The 16307-nt window shown below is 40.1% G+C and overlaps 1 long non-coding RNA gene across 2 annotated transcripts in view; it reads left to right on the top strand.

Annotated features, from left to right (window-relative positions):
- Positions 1 to 16307, top strand: part of LOC146396506 (uncharacterized) — a 229565-nt gene that overhangs the window by 52022 nt on the left and 161236 nt on the right. For both annotated transcript variants that reach the window (XR_014826584.1, XR_014826583.1), the window contains exon 4: positions 910 to 1031. This is a non-coding gene — a long non-coding RNA (uncharacterized LOC146396506). The remainder of the gene's footprint in view (positions 1 to 909; positions 1032 to 16307) is intronic.

Here is a 16307-nt window from a genome sequence, read left to right as displayed (position 1 = left end):
AGGGCTTAGTCCATTGGAAACCCAGTTTGCCTCCTGACCCTGCGGCTGGGGTCCTTAGCAGAAAGCATTGGTTAGGCCAGTGCAGGAGTGGGGACCTCGAGGGGCCGGTGGAGGGCCCAGAGGCCACAGTCCTCAGGTCCTCGAGGGTCACCTGCAGGGCCTGGCTCCTTAGCCAACTCGAATGAAGCAAAATGTTCTTTCATAAGTTGAAGTATAGACCCTTTCCTGGTGACTCACCAACGTGGCCCGTTGATTTCCAGCACCACTCTCTCTAAGATCCGAGCCTTTTTGAGTGAGGGTGGTATGCTGATACAGATTTTGGAAGGATTGCTCTAAGGGTCTCCTCAACTTTTAGGGTCTCCCTGCCCCTTGAGTTTTGTGACCTACGTTTCTTTCTTTCCCTTTCTTTTCCTTTCTTTCCTTCCTTCTTTCTTTTCTTTTCTTTCTTTCTTTCTTTCTTTCTTTCTTTCTTTCTTTCTTTCTTTCTTTCTTTCTTGTTCTGACCATTTTTTTAAAGGAAACAAGGGAACCTTCCCCCCTCCCCCCCCTCTTGTGGTGCTTTAAGGTCTGAGGGGAGGTGGCCCCCTGGGATGAGGGTGCACCCTGACTGACACGTGGTGGTGGGGACTTCCCCTCTCCTGTGCCCCCTCTCTCTGCCTTTCTGTTTTTCTCTGAAGAAGCAGATGCCCATAGATTGTGGGCAGGTCATGTTTCCAGCCTTGAGAGGGGCTAAAACTCAACCTCTAGGTCATGGACTTAAAAACAAACACTAGGCCTCATGTATACAGACCGCCAGGCCCAGGGGTTTGGGCTGTTGTTGGAAAAGACTGAGTGAAATACCTGGGAGGCCCATTTGACTTGCACTTTTTGAATTAAGCTGCACTTTCCTCTTTCTTCTCCACTTAACAGGCTTGCCAGCCAGCCTGTCCCAGCTCTGCGTCTCTCCAGCTTCCTTCCTAAATCACCACCACCACCTGCCCTAGGAGTGGAGCCCTTGGGTTGGAGCCAGCTGATTGGATGTGAGCTCTAAGGTGAGCGTTTTGCTCAAGAACTGTAGCTGCTAGAAGGTATATAACATCTCATTCAGATGCCAGGAAAAGAAGAAGTGGGGTGGAGATGTTTGTGCATCTAACGGGTGGGTGGCGGGAATGACAATGACATAAATCTCCTAATTCCATAAGGACGTGGGACTCTCTGCCGACTGGGTCTTAGAACACTGGTAAATTGTTCCACAGCAGTAGAAAGGGATGCGGGGTTTTTAGGACACATCCTAAGGAGATCCCATTCTTGTCGGTATTCCACGTGCATGCACAGACAACAGCTAAAAGGAAATGATGATACATGTTGGGGGTGAGGGAGCCAGTCGCTTTTAATTTATTCCTTATACTTCCTGGATTATGTGAGAAAAATTTAAATAGCACATATTAATTTAATAATCAGATGGGGAAAAATAGAGATCTTAGAAGCTGAGAAAGAAAATCATTAAGGGTCTATCCTACATACCTCTAAGGACTGTGGTCAATTGAAATGATGTAGCTGAAACAAAAGAGTTTTTGAAAGTTGTGCGGTGTCTTAAGAAAACAGTGTGGTATATTTTTCTATGTCCTGGATCTCGCCTTACTTAGAATTAATAGGCTGACCTTGAGGTATGTTTAATTTCAGAATTTTATTTTAAAGAGATTTCAGTGGCATAATGTATTATGTATAATGTGTTACTCTTGTTGAAAATTATGTATAATGGTCAAATTCTAAGTTTTGCAACAAGCTTTCATTATATTTTCCTAGAAATAAAGTTCACACTACATAGTATCATTTGACATTGATTATTATAAATAATTTACCGTAAAATACTAGTTTCAAAGAAGATTATGGGACATTACAAAGCAACTACCAGAGTTCTTCATGTTAAAAATCCAAGATAAATATAGTTGTTTGTGGGTTGAAAATTGATCAAGAGATACAGGTGGATTATACGTATATTTTGGCAGTCTGATTGGTTTAAGGGCACTTCAAAAGTTGTCTAGTTAGATTACTACAGACATGACATGTTTGGTGACATATGTCTTTAAGTCTAACACCAGTGATCCTTTTGTCCTGCTCCAACATAGAAATCACTTATGTGAACAACGTTAGGTGCTGTGAAGAGTTTGGTTTCTTCATAACGATTCTCTTATGAGTTGAGCTAATCCCTGGAAGCCCTAAAATAGAAAAGAGATAAGAATTTATCAAATTAGGATGCCGTTTAGGGAAGGTCTGTCATAATTTCAACACTTTAAGCAAAGATTGGAGTTCCCTTGTGGCACAACAGGTTAAGGGTTGAGCGTGGTCCGTGAAGCGACTTGGGTTGCTGCTGTGGTGCGGGTTTGATCCCTGGCCTGGGAACTTCCATGGGCACCACTGAAAATAATTTTTTTTTTTTGGTCTTTTTGCCTTTTCTGGGGCCATTTCCTGAGGCATATGGAGGTTCCCAGGCTAGGGGTCGAAACGGAGCTGTAGCCGCTAGCCTATGCCACAGCAATGCCGGATCTGAGCCGCATCTGCAAACTACACCACAGACCACGGCAATGCTGGATCCTTAACCCACTGAGCAAGGCCAGGAATCGAACCCGCAACCTCATGGTTCCTAGTCGGATTCGTTAACCACTGAGCCACGAAGGGAACTCCTAGAAACAGATCTTAGAGTTTACAAAGGACTGATGATCCTGCTAAAGAAATTAATGAATGCTGAAAGAATGATTTATTTGGTAAATGGGGAGAGCGACCCAGAAAATATATTTGGCCTAATTAGGGCCCCCGAATGTAAGCTAAGTAGGTTTATGGTTTAAGTACAAAGGGAGGAAAAAGCCTAAAGGAAATTTTTGTGGAGTCATTTTTAGTGACAAAAGCAGGATATACTCGTGTCTGTGTAATTTTAATCATGTGACATGATTGCATAGCCACGTCAAACACTGAAAACACCCAGTGAAGTTATGGGCAGAAGACCTGAATAGACATTTTCCCCAAGAAGGCACACAGCCAGCCAATGGGCACATGGAAGATGCTCAACATCCCTAATGACCAGGGAAATGCAAATCCAAACCACAATGAGGTATCACCTCACACCTGTCAGAATTGCCATCATCAGAAAGACCACAAATAAGAAATGTTGGTGAGGAGGTGGAGAAAGGGGAAGCCTCCTACATAGTCGGTGTGAATATAAACTGACAGGCCCACTATGGACAACAGTATGGCGTATCTCCCACAAAGTAAAAATGGAAACACCGTAGGATCCAGCAATCCCACTCCTAGGCATCTACCCAGAGAAAACCATAATTCAAAAAGTTCCATGCGCCCCAGTGTTCACTGCAGCACAATTTACAATAGACAACACATGGAAGTAACCTAAATATCTATCAGCAGATGAGTGCATAAAGAGGATGTGGTACATGGATACAGTGGAATATGACTCAGCCATAAAATAATGAATTCCTGCCATTTGTGGTAACATGGACGGACCTGGAGGGTATTATATTGAGTGAAATATGTCAGAGAAAGAAAAAGCCCATATGCTATCATTGATATCCAGAATCTAAAAGGTAAAGTGAAGAAATATATTAACAAGAAAACGACTCACAGAGAACAAATTAGTGGCGGCCATTGGGAAGAGGGAAGGGGGAGGGGCATGGTAGGGGTAGAGGATTGAGAGGTACAAACTACTATCTATAAGATAAATAAGATACCAGGACGTATTACACAGCACTGGGAATATAGTCAATATTTTGTAGTCATTTGTTTCCTGTCTTTTCAGGGCTGCACCCATGGCATATGGGAGTTCCCAGGCTAGGGGTCGAATTGGAGCTGTAGTTGCCACCTACACCACAGACACAGCCACAACAGATATTAACCCACTGAGCAAGGCCAGGGACTGAACCCGCATCCTACTGGATGCTGTTAGGTTCATTACCACTGAGCCATGACGGGAATTCCTATAGTCATTTTCCATGGAGTAAAATCTTTAAAAATAATTGATTCACTCTGTTATACACCCCAAACCAATGTAATTGTGTAAATCAACTATAATAAGAAAATAATTGCATAGTGAAAATACTAGTTATATACAAACGCTTCTGAAAACACACCCTGAATGATCAAAAGATGTGGGTGGTGAAATTTGGGGCTATTATGGGTAAAATGATGCACATAAGTTTTCATTATGCACTAATGAAGTGTAATGCTTCATGAATATGCTTTACTTTCATAACCAGGAAAAAATTCCTTCCATTTGAAATTCAAACGGCCAGTGTTATCGTTATTTATGATGAAGTGTCTATAGAGCTTTTTCCAACATGGAAAAGAAATAAATTCTAATGGCTAATACTCATCAAGCACTTCCTGCGTGCCAGGTGTTCCTCGAAGTGCTTTACCCACAGGGACTCCTTTCATCATCACTGCCATCCTAAAAGGGGGGGATTTTTCTTATCTGCACTTTACAGATGAAACTCCAGAGGGCAGCCTGCCCAAAGCCATGGGTCAGGAAAGGGCTGGAGCTGGGGTTCCTACCCAAGGACAGTGGCTCCAGGGCTGAGCTCCTGGCACTGAGCTAATCAGAGGCTGCATTTCCACTTGTCTGGACCAGAAGACTATTATGTACCCCAGATCTTGTCTGATCCTGGCAACCAGATAACCTGTCTGATAGTCACACATTATGTGCGGGGGTGGGGAGGGGGCGCGGGGGAGGTGGTGAGCAAAGATAAACATCTCTTGCCATTTTTATTAAGAACCTCAAGACAAAGAATAGGTTTTTCCTTCTGTTTTACCTCTTTTTTCATGGCTTTTTCTTCAATCAGTTTCCTTACATCATTCATGCCCTTAATTTTAACCCATAAGAACATTCCAGCCGTAGGAACATGCCATTCTGCCAAACCTACAAAACAAAAGAAGAGAAGAAATATTTCCGGGGCCATTTTCGCTGACATCAGCGGAACTGCCTAAATGACAGGTTGCAGTAACTGTAATCTCCTGTTTCCAAAAAAGTGATAGCACTGTCTAAAACCGTCGGTTTATGGGTCCTGAGGATTGGTGTTCTGAGTTTTATTTTGGACAGGGAGTGTGGAGGGTTGAAAGCGAGTGAGGGGACTGGTGTGTGTATGGATGATAGCTGATCTCGTTGCTTATATTAACGATGAATAATGTCATGGCACTGATTTCATGAGAAGAGCATTGTGACCTGGGGTCAAAGGGACTAAACTGTTAAAACATTCTCATAAAACTTATTTAAAATACACATTCGAATTTAAGTGCACACTTAAAACAGAATGCATATCTGACCAGGTATTGCTGAATGTGCTCTTTCCTATGTGCAACCCAACCCTACAGTGTCACCGTCCCTACAGCCCTAGCTTAATGGCCAAGTACCTTTGACACCTGAGGACAAGGAGAGAACAGGCCAGACCTAATAATGATAATCAAATGGGTAGGTGGAGGCGAGTGCCGTGCAAACGCCTTACATGAGAAGAGCTGTCTGGACTAAGGACACGGTGGTGCAGACTCCATCACCTTCAGGTCCAGTGAAGGCAGAGCCAGGGCCTTACCCAGGGGATAGGACTTTGGAGAAAGAGTCGGCTCTGATGACACGGCCATCAATGTCCATGGAGAGGAAGGTCGGTGCCCAGGGCTGGAAATGGAAGGAGAACAGGGTGGGTTGGGAGCTGTGTTAGGGACATCTCTTCTCTTGGTGGGCGCAGTGGGCAGGACATGGCCTGGAGAGCACTCCCTGCATCTCAGCCTTGGAGTAAGATCCAGCGATGCCTGCTCCTGCTTGGACTCAGCCTCCTCGTGCCTTTTAGCCCAACACACACAAACATGCCTGCACACACATGTGTGCCCAGGTACAAGGACACACACACTCTCGTGTGCACATGCACGTGGATACACAGAAACGCGCATGTGCGTGCACGCATGCTTTCACTGGCTCAAGATGCTGCTCCTGTAAACTAAGAGATCTTTACCAGGACCTGTGCAGAGGCTGCCTCACACCTCCTGGAGCTGCTCTGCTGGACTCAAGGGCGAGAGGGGGCCTGGACTCACTGATGATTCGGATGGTAGAAGCTCTTCTGTGTGCACTAGTAGACATGATGAACTGTCTGTAATTCACGTCTCAGATTTCTAGCACCAAGCCTCTCCTTTGGTGGTTGAAGACTAGGAAAGCTGAAGAGCTTGGTCAATCCAGCCTCCTACCCCTTTCCCTGGAAACTCCACCCCTGCTTAACCCTTGCCCTGGAAACTCCACCCCCACTTTTCTGTGTCTGGGCCTGGATCATGGGCCCTGGAGAGGCAGCTGGAGTCCTGACTTTTCTCTGACCTGGTCGGAACCTGCCTGGCTGCTGGCAGGAAATGGAAAAGTACACTTGCAGGGGCAGGATGCAAGCCCCCTCCCGCCTCACCCACTGGGGGCTAGTGCTCCAGGACTAGCCTTCTGGTTCCACCCCTGGACGCACCTCCAGTCAGGTCCCCGCCTCCCAGATCCTCTTCCATCCCTGCCCCAGCCCCCTGAACCCTCCTCTAGCCTGGTCAGCTTGCTTGGCTGAGGAGGTGTGTGGAGGCTGGCCTCGGAGTGCTGCAGCCTTGAAAAAGGACCTGAATGCAAAACCCATTCAGAAACCTTGCAGGTGGAGTCAGTGCAAGAAAAAAGGTTGTCTAGGAGCTAGTCTAGTGGCTGATGGAGGGCCCAGAGTCCACAGTCCTCATGTCCTCAAGGGCCACCTGCAGGGCCTGGCTCCTGGCCAACTGGAAGCAAACTGTCCTTTCATAAGCCGAAGTATAGACCCTTTCCTGGGGAGTCACCAAGGCAACCAGGTGATTTCCAGCACCACTCTCTCCAAGATCTGAGCCTTTTAGAGTAAGGGTGGAGTGCTGATGCAGATTTTGGAAGAATCGCTCTGAGGGTCTCCTCGGCTTTTAGAGTCTCCCCTCTTGTTAGGTTTTTTGACCATTTATTACAGATTTAGTTTGGAAGTGTAGATCCCAAAAGCTTGATTGCTTTGAAAGCTTGATCACTAGAACTTTGTCCCCTCCTCTAACAGAATAATTCGCCTCACCCCCTTGCTTCCTCTGTTTTCTCCTTCCAGAATCATCAAAATGGAATGCACAGGGTTTCAGGGGAGCACATAATGAGAACAAATTTTGAGACAGTCCTTTTTTTTTTTTTTAAATTCTTAAATGTGTAGGAAAGAGACATTTTTTAAAGAACCAAATTCCCAACTGGATTCATTCATTCATAAACATTTATTGAGTTCTTCTCAGATGAGGGAGAATTGACCCTCTGCCAAAGGGCTTTCTTAGACATAAACACTTTGGTCCTTAATGAAGTCCTGGCAACACCAGGAGGAGACAACCCAGGGAAATCTTTATGGCAGCAGCTAAAGAGCACAAAGGAATATCATGAATAAAGCCGCAGGAAACCCAAGAAGCAATAGAGTTCTTGATTTAGAGATTTCAAGTGGTTTAAATCCCACTTGATGATTTACCAGCTGGGTGTCTTTGGACAAGCTACTTAATCTTTTGTGCATCAGTTTTCCCACAGGGCTGTGGCAGGATTAAATTAGGGAATTTCTAGGAAGCTCATTAGCACAGTGGCCTGTTACTTGTAAAAGCACAATGCGAATGTTAGCTGTTATTGCAAACAATATGATGTTTTTCACAGATCTTAAGGACTCAGGCTTCAAATGGTTTTGGCTAGAGAAACTATTTGGCAACTTTTAAAACAGATTATGTCCTTTGTTAATCCATGTACAAAATGAAGGATCTTTTGGAGGTTATCTATTTTATTTTATTTTTATATTTGACTGCACCCTGGGCATATGCAGCTGTGGCTCAGATACAATCCCTGCTGTGTGCCTGTCTGTATTCAAACTTCCCTTTTTTGTAAGGGCAACAGTCATGTTAGACCAGGGCTCACTGTAATTACCTCCTGTTAACTTGGTTACCTCTGTAAGGACTCTATCTTCAAATAAGCTCACAGTCTTAGGTACTAGGGATTAAGACTCCAACATATCTTTCCTTTTTTAAATTGAAGTATAGTAAATTTACAATGTTGTGATAGTTTCACCTGCATGGCACAGTGCAGTTAGTATGATAATTTCCAGGTCCACCCATGTTGCTGCAAACGGCATTCTTTTTTTTTTTTTTTTTTATGGCTGAGAAATATTCCATTGTATATATCTGGCACATCCCTTTTAACCATTCCTTTGCCGATGGATTTTGGGTTGCTTCCATGTCTTGGCTATTGCAAAATGTGCTGCTTTTGAACATAGAGGTGCAAGTATCTTTTTGAATTATAGTTTTCTCTGATTATATGCCTGGGAGTGGGATTGCTGGATCCTATGGTAGTTCTATATTTAGTTTTTTAAGGAACCTCCATACTGCTCTCCATACTGGCTGCACCAACTTACATTCCCACCAACAGATGTAGGAGGGTTCCCTCTTCTCCACATCCTCTGCAGTGTTTATTGTTTGTAGACTTTTTAATGATTGTGACTCTGGCTGGTGTAATGATAGCTACTCTCTATGGTACTTCATAGTAGTTTTGATTTGCCTTTCTTAATAATTAGCCATGTTCAACATCTTTTCATGTGCCTATTGGTCATCTGTATATCTTCTTTGCAGAAGTGTCTATTTAGGCCTTCTGCTCATTTTTTGATTGGGTTCTTTTTTTGATATTATGCTCTATGACCTGTTTGTATATTTTGAAAATTAACCCCTTGTTGGTCCCATTGTTTGCAAAGATTTTCTCCCATTTTGAGTGTTGTCTTTTCATTTTGTTTATGGTTTCCTTTGCTGTGTAAAAACTTTTAAGTTTAATTCAGACTCATTTGTTTATTTTTGTTTTTATTTCCATTATTCTAGGAAATGAATCAAAAAAATTGCTGTGATTTATGTTAAAGCGTATTCTGCCTATGTTTTCTTTTAGGAGTTTTATAGTATCTCATCTTATATTTAGGTCTTTAATCCATTTTGAGTTTGTTTTTGGATATGGTGTTATTAGAGAATGTTATAATTTTATTCTTTTACGTGTAGCTGTCCAGTTTTCCCAGCACCATTTAATGAAGAAACTGTCTTTTCTCCATTGCATACCCTTGCCTCCATTGCTGTATACTAATTGACCATAAGTTTGTGGATTTATTCCGGGGCTTTCTATCCTGTTCCATTGATCTATATTTCTGTTTTTGTGCCAGTACCATACTGTTTTGATGACTGTAGATTCATAGTATAGTATGACGTCAGGGAATCTGATTTCTCCTGCTCATTTTTCTTTATTAGGATTTCTTTGGCTATTCAAGGTCTTTTGTGTTCCCATACAAATTAAACATTTTTTTTTTGGTCTTAGTTCTTTGAAAAATTACATTGGTAATTTGGTAGGGATCACATTGACTCTGTAGATTGCCTTGGATAAGTATAGTCATTTTACCAGTGTGGTATGTTTTCCCATCTGTTTGTGTCATCTTCAGTTTCTTTCATCAGTGTCTTACAGTTTTCAGGGTACAGATCTTTTGCTTCTTTAGATAGGTTTATTTCTAAGTATTTTATTCTTTTTGATGTGATGGTAAATGAGATTGTTTCCTTAATTTCGCTTTCTGATATTTCATTGTTAGTATGTAGAAATGCAGCAGATTTCTGTATATTAATTTTGTATTCAGAAATCTACCGAATTCATTGATGAATTCTAATAGGTTGCTGGCATTTAGGATTTTCTATGTATAGTATCTTGTCATGTGCAAGCAGTGATAGTTTTACTTCTTCTTTTCCAATTTGGGTCCCTCATTTCTTTTTCTTGTCTGATTGTTGTGGCTAGGACTTCCAAAACTATGTTGAATAAAACTTGTGAGAACACGCATTCTTGTCTTGTTCCTGATCTTAGAGGAAATGCTCTGAGTTTTTCAACATTGAGTATGACGTTATCTGTGGGTTTGTCAAATATGGCCTTTATCATGTTTATTATATGCCCACTTTCAGGAGAGTTTTTTTAAAATCATACATTGATATTAAATATTATCAAAAGCTTGTTTTGCATCTATTGAGATGATAATGTGATTTTTATTCTTCAGTTTGTTAGTGGTTTTAGCACATTGATTGATTTGTGGATATTGAAAATTCCTGCATCCCTGGAATAAATTCCACTTGATGGTGATGTATGATCTTTTAATATATTGTCAGAATTAGTTTAATGATATTTTGTTGAAGATTTTTACACCTATGTTTATCAGTGATATTGGCCTGTAATTATCTTTTTTTTGGTAATATCTTTGGTTTTGGTATCAAGGTGATGGTGGCCTCATAGAATGAGTTTAGAAGTGTTTCTTCCTCTGTAGTTTTCTGGGATAGTTTCAGAAGAATGCGTGTTAACTCTTGTCTAAATGTTTGGTAGATCGCACCCATGAAAGCCTTCTGGTCCTAGACTTTTGCTTGTTGGGAGTTTTAAAATTACTGATTAAATTTCAGTGGTAAATGATCTGTTGTAGTTTTGATTTCTTCTTGGTTCACTCTTGGGAGATTTTACCTTTCTAAGAATTTGTCCATTTCTTTTAGGTTGCTCATTGGTGTATAGGTGCTTGTGGTAGTCTCTTGTGATGCTTTTTATTTCTGTGGTGTTGCTTGACTTCCTTTTCATTTCTGATTTTATTGATTTGGGCCCTCTCCCCTTTTTTTCCTTGATGAACCTGGCTAAAGGTTTATTAGTTTTTTTGTCTTTTCGAACAACAAGTTTTTAGTTTCATTGATATTCTCCATTCTTAATCTCTATTTCATTTTTTTTTTCTCTTCTGATTTTCTTTTCTTCTACTAACTTTGAGTTTTGTTTGTTCTTTTTTCTCCATTTGCTTTAGGCATAAAGTTAAGTTGTTTATTTGAAATTTTTCTTGTTCTCAGAATTGCTTTTACTGAAATCCATTATATGCCCATAGGTTTTGGATCATTGCGTTTTCATTTTCATTTGTTTATAGGTATTTTTTTCAGTTCTTTGATTTCTTCAGTGATCCATTTTTTTTTTTTTTTGGTAGCATATGTTGTTTAGACTCCATATGGCTTTTTTTTTTTTTTTTGCAGTTTTTAAAAAAAGTTTATTTCTGGTCTCATAGTATTGTGGTCAGAAAAGATCCTTGATATGATTTCAATTTTCTTAAATTTACTAAAGCTTTCTTTGTGACCTGACATGTAATCTAGCCTGGAGAATGTTCCATATACACTTGAAAATAATGTGTGTTCTGCTGATTTTGGATGAAATGCTCTATAAATATCAAGTCCATCTGGTCTACTTTGTCATTTAAGGCTTATGTTTCCTTACTGATTTTCTATCTGGATGATGTCTCCATTGATAGGAGTGAAGTATTAAAATCCTATACAATTATTGTGTTACTGTCAATTTTTTTATGTCTGTTAACATTTGCCTTATATACTGAGGTGCTTCTGTGCTGGGTGCACATAGATTTACAATTGCTGTAAATTAATCATTTGATCATTATGTGGTGTCCTTCTTTGTCTCTTGTAACCATCTTTTTTTAAGGTCTATTTTGTTTGGTATAAGTATACCAACTCTGGCATTCTTTTGATTTTCTTTTGTGTGAAATTCCTTTTTCCATCCCCTCATTTCAGTCTGTATGTGTTTCTAGTTCTGAAATGACTCTCTTATAGGCAACAGATATACAGGTCTTATTTTAGTATCCATTTAACTAGTCTTTATCTTTTGATTGGAGATTTTAGTCCATTTACATTTAAGGTAATTATCAGTATGTATGTTCCCATTGCCATTTTGCCCTTTCTTCATTCTCTCTCTTCTTTTGTGATTGGATGACCGTCTTTAGTGTCATGTTTGAATTCTTTTTCTTTTTTTGTGGGTTTATCTATTATAGATTATTTATTTATTTTTTTATTTTTGTCTTTTTGTCTTTTCTAAGGCTGCACCCATGGCATGTGGAGGTTCTCAGGCTAGGGGTTGAATTGGAGCTGTAGTCTCTGGCCTACGCTGGAGCCACAGCAACATGGGATCCAAGCTGCATCTGCAACCTATACCATAGCTCATGGCAATGCCGGATCCCTAACCCACTGAGTGAGGCCAAGGATCTAACCTGCAACCCCATGGTTGGATTCATTAACCTAGTTGGATTCATTACCCTAGTTGGATTCATTAACCACTGAGCCATGACGGGAACTCCTATAGCTCTTTTAAATTAAAAAATGTTTTTTTTTTTTTGGCTGTGCCCATAGCATATGGAAGTTCCTAGACCAGGGGTTGAATTTGATTCATACTGTGCCAGAGCCATGGCTGCAGCAATGCTGGATCCTTTATCCCACTGTACTAGGCTGGGGATCAAACTTGCACCTCTGCAGTAACCCAAACCACTGCAGCTGGATTCTTAACCCATTATACCATTATTAGAACTCCTATTATAGATTTTTTTTTGATTGGAGGTTACCACGAGGTTTTTGTATGGGAGTCTATATACATGCTTAAGTTGATGATCTCTTAATTTCAAATGCATTTTAGATACTCTTCATTTGTAGTCTCATGATTAATGTTTTTGATTTTATATTTTATGTCTGTTTTTTTGTGTGTATCCCTTCACTGTTTTTGTGGATACAGATGATTTTACTGTTTCTGTCTTTTAACCTCTCTATTTGCTTTGTGTGTGGATGATTTGCTACTTTTATTTTATACTTGCCTTGACCAGTGAGTTTTTCCATTTTGTAATTTCTTTGTTTCTAGTTGTGGCCTTTTCTTTTTTGCTGAGAGAAGTTCCATTATCATTTGTTGTAAAGCTGACTTGGTGGTGCTGAATTCCTTTAGCTGTTCCTTGTCTGTAATGCTTTTGATTTCTCCTTCAAATCTGAATGAGAGCCTTGCTAGGTAGAATATTCTTGGGTGTAGTTTGTCTCTTTTATCACTTTAGGTATATCCCTTCTGGCCTGCAGAGTTCCTGCTGAAAAATCAGCTGATAGCCTTATGGGAGTTCCCTTGTGTATTATTTGTTGCTTTTCCCTTATTGTTTTTAATATTTTATCTTTATCTCTAATTTTTGTCATTTTGATTATGATGCTTCTCAGCATGTTCTTCCTTGGGTTTATGCTATATGGGACTCTCTGTGCTTCCTGGACTTGAGTAACTGTTTCCTTTCCCAGGGTTTGGCAATTTTTCAGCTATTATGTCTTCAAATATTTTATCAGGCCCTTTCCCTCTCTCCTTCTGGGACTTCTATAATGTGAATGCTAGTGTGCTTGATGTTGTCCCAGAGGTATCTTAAACTTCCCTTATTTCTTTTCATTCTTTTTTCTTTTGTTCCACAGCAGTGATTCCCACCACTCTGTTGTCCAGCTCACTTATCCATTCTTCTGCCTCATTTAGTCCATTATTGATTCTTTCCGGTGAATTTTTCATTTCAATTATTGTGTTCTTTAATTTTGTTTGGTTGTTCTTTATATTTTTAAGTTCTTCATTAAAAACTTCTATTTCTCACTCTGTGCATCCATTCACTTCCTGAATTCTCCAATCATCTTTACAGTCATTACTCTGGACTCTTTCTTGTGTAGATTGCCTATCTCCATGTCATTTAGTTCTCTTTCTGGGGTTTTATTTTATTCCTGCATCTGGAACATATTCCTTTGCCTTCGTATTTTGTTTAAATTTCTACTTGTATTTTTATGTAAACGATAGGTTAGTTACACTTCTAGACCTTGAAGAAGTGGCCCTTTGTAGGGGATGTCCTATGTGTTCCAGCAGTGCACTTCCCTCTCATCACCCAAGAGCCAGGAGTAGCTGGTCCCAGGGCAGGGTCTGGCTTGATTTGTGGGCTTGGTCTGCAGACTGTAAGCCTATCATTTTCCTGCTTCTTGTGTCTGCCACCTGGTGGGTGAGATTGGTCCAGAGGTTGTGCAGTCTTCCTGGTGGGAGGGGCTGGTGCTTGCCCACCGGTGGGTGAAACTGGGTCTTGGTCCTCTGGTGGGCAGGGCCATGTTGAGGGGCATCTCTAGTGGTATGACTAGAGGTGGCTGTGGTTTCAGGAAATCTTTAGGCACTTGTTTTCTGATGGGTGGGGACATAATTCCCACACAGTTTGTTATTTGGCTGGAGGTATTCCAGCACTGGATCCTACAGGCTATTGAGCGAGGCCATATATTGGTGCCAAAATGTTAGCCTCCAGGAATTCATGCAAATAAACGCTACCCGACATATCTACAACCCATGTCTGTGTTCCCAGAGAGAGCCACAGTCATCCCTCACCTCCCCATTAAACCCTCCAAGACCTTGCAGGTGGGTCTGATCCAGGCTCATGTGAAGTCATTGCTTTTTCCCTGGGTCCTCCAAGGAGTAGAGTCTCTGTTTCCTCCATCCTTGGAGATCCTGTGCTAAAGCTCTGTTTGGCCTTCAAAGCCAAATGCTCTGATAGTATCTTTGTCTGGTTTTGGTATTAGGGTATTGGTGGCTTTGGTGGCTTCATAGAATGTCTCTGGGAATGTTTCTTCTTCTTCAACCATTTGGAAAAATTTGAGAAGGATGGGTACACATTCTTCTTTGTATCTTTGGTAGAATTTGCCTGTGAAGCCATCTGGTCCTGGACTTTTGTTTGTAGGGAGTGTTTTTATGACATATTCAATTTCATTTCTAGTGATCAGTCTGTTCAATTGATCCATTTCTTCTTGACTCAGTTTTTGCAGGTTGTAAGTCTCTAGAAAGATGTCCATTTCTTCTAGGTTGTCAAATTTGTGGGCATACAATTGTTCATAGTATTCTTTTTTTTTTTTTTTTGTATTTCTGCAGTATCTGTTGAGATTTCTCCTTTTTCATTTTTTATTTTGTTTATTTGAGTTATTTCTCTCCTCTTCTTGGTGAGTTTGGCCAGAGTTTTGTCAATTTTGTTAACCCTTTAAAGAGCCAGCTCTTGATTTTATTGATTTTTCTATTGTTTTCCGAGTCTCTATTTTATTGATTTCCTCTCTGATATTTATGATTTCCTTCCTTCTGATGACTTTTTTTTCTTTTTTTCTAATTCTTCTAGGTGGTGGGTTAAGTTGTTGAGTTGAGATTTTTCTTTTTTCTGAGAAAGGCCTGTTTCGCTATGAACTTCCCTAAGAAACTACTTTTGCAACATCCCATAGATTTTTGAATGGTAGTGTTTTCATTATCATTTGTAACTTTTGAATTTCCATTTTGATTTTCTTGATGATCTATTGGTTTTTTAGTAGAGTGTTGTTTAGTCTCCATGCAATCAGTTTTTTCTCATATCTTTTCCTGTGGTTGATTTCTAGTTTCATGCCATTGTGGTCAGAAAATATACTTGAAATAATTTCTATACTCTTAAATTTGTTGAGTTTAGTTTTGTGCCCAATATGTGGTCAATCCTTGAGAATGTTCCAGGGACACTTGAAAAGAATATATATTCTGATTTTTTTGGATGTAATGTCCTGAAAATGTGAATGAAATCTATTTTTCTATTGTGTCATTTAGGATCTCTGTTGCCTTATTGATTTCCCATCTAGAGGATCTGTCCAGTGATGTGAGTGGGGTGTTAAAATCTCTTACTGTTATTGTGTTCCCATCAGTTTCTCCTTTTATGTCTATTAGTATTTGTTGCACGTATCTGGGTGCTCCTATATTAGGGGCATATATATTGATGATTGTAATATTCTCTTCTTGAATGGATCCTTTAACCATTAAATAGTGTCCTTCTTTGTTTCTTTATGGCTTTCATTTTAAAGTCTATTTTGTCTGATGAGAATTGCACCTCCTGCTTTCCTGTCTTCCATTTGCATGAAATATCTTTTTCCATCCCCTCACTTTCAATTTATGTGTGTCCTTTGCCCTAAGGTGAGTCTCTTGTAGACTGAATACTGTAGGCTCTTTTTTTTTTTTTTTTTTAATACGGTCTGCTGCTCTGGGTCTTCTGATTGGAGCACTCAGTCCATTGACATTTAAGGTAATTATTGATAAATATGTATTTATTGCCATTTTAAACCTTATTTTCCAGTGGATTCTATGTTTCGCCTTTGTTTCTTTCTTGTTTTAGTTGGATGATTTCCTCCTATTTTATGCTTCTGTGATCTACTTTTTAGTTTCTGTGGATGTAATGTTTGGTTTTGATTTGTGGTTGTCCTGTTTTTCAAGTACATTAACCCCTTTCTATATCTGCTTGCTTTAGCCTAATAGTCATAGAGGCTCAAATACATTCTACAAAAAAAAAGAGTCCAGATTTTCTTACTTTCCTTCCCCACATTTTATGACTTTGAAGTCCTTTTTAAACATTTTCCTGTTTCTCCTTTTACTGTTCCTTGTGTTTATCATT

Source organism: Sus scrofa, chromosome 14, assembly GCF_054392235.1.
Source record: "Sus scrofa isolate SSC_HxYL_T2T_F1_AM1 chromosome 14, Sscrofa_HxYL_maternal_Yorkshire_Landrace_v2.0, whole genome shotgun sequence".
Taxonomy (NCBI): domain Eukaryota; kingdom Metazoa; phylum Chordata; class Mammalia; order Artiodactyla; family Suidae; genus Sus; species Sus scrofa.
This window is presented reverse-complemented; position numbering and strand designations above follow the sequence as displayed.